Source organism: Mastomys coucha, unplaced genomic scaffold (assembly GCF_008632895.1).
Source record: "Mastomys coucha isolate ucsf_1 unplaced genomic scaffold, UCSF_Mcou_1 pScaffold6, whole genome shotgun sequence".
NCBI lineage: Eukaryota > Metazoa > Chordata > Mammalia > Rodentia > Muridae > Mastomys > Mastomys coucha.
The window spans coordinates 123314514-123315418 of record NW_022196912.1 but is presented as its reverse complement, the minus strand read 5'-3'; positions in this window follow the sequence as shown (position 1 = coordinate 123315418).

Genomic DNA, 905 nt, shown 5'->3' with positions numbered 1-905 from the left:
GGGAGGGGGAGCTGTCTAAGCCTATGGCCAGAAAGAAGGGGGAGTTGGGGAGTGGGAACACAAAGGTCATAGGGACTGATCACCAACTCTTAACCCTGTAGTGGCACTAGCCACACAGATTGGCTAGCGGGAAAATCTAGGAGGTTCGGGCATAGGAAACTGGGGCAAAAATGTGGAGTCTGCACTAGGGCATGTAGGGTTCGGGGGGTCCACTCAGTCTACAGGCATGTGAGGTTCGGGGGGAGATCCACTCAGTCTCTTCTTATTTCCAGGCACTCACCATTAAATATCATATGCACACTCACACAAACCACACAGACACACACAGGCAGCTCAAAGCTAACATGCGCATGCACCCACAAACGACACACACACACACACACAACATACAACATACACACACATTTTCACAACTCACACAGACTAGGGCTTTGCATGATAAGGCCTCTGATGGGAGTCCAGTGCCCACCTGAACCTAACACATGGACCAGTGGACATGGGACCTTATTTAGGCTGTGCCAATCAGGCACTACTCATTGCCATTGCTGCCCAAGAACTGGGTAAAGGGGTGGGGATAGACTCTATCTGAGACTCTCAAATAGCAAAACTCTCTAGAGGAGGGTTGTGAACTATGTGAGCACAGAGCTGTGTGAGCCATAAGGCCCAGCCTTTTAGAGGGATGGTACTTGATTCTAAGTAAAAGGAGGTTAGGGGCATTAACCTGAAGCTTGGAGCAGCAGGCAATCTGAAGAAAGGATCCTGCTTCCTCTAGAGCCACCTGGGAATATATAGTTTGGCCTTTATGCCCTCTCAGATGCACACACCTACATACACACACACACACACACACACACACACACACACACACATACACACACATACACACACACCTCCACTCATAATTC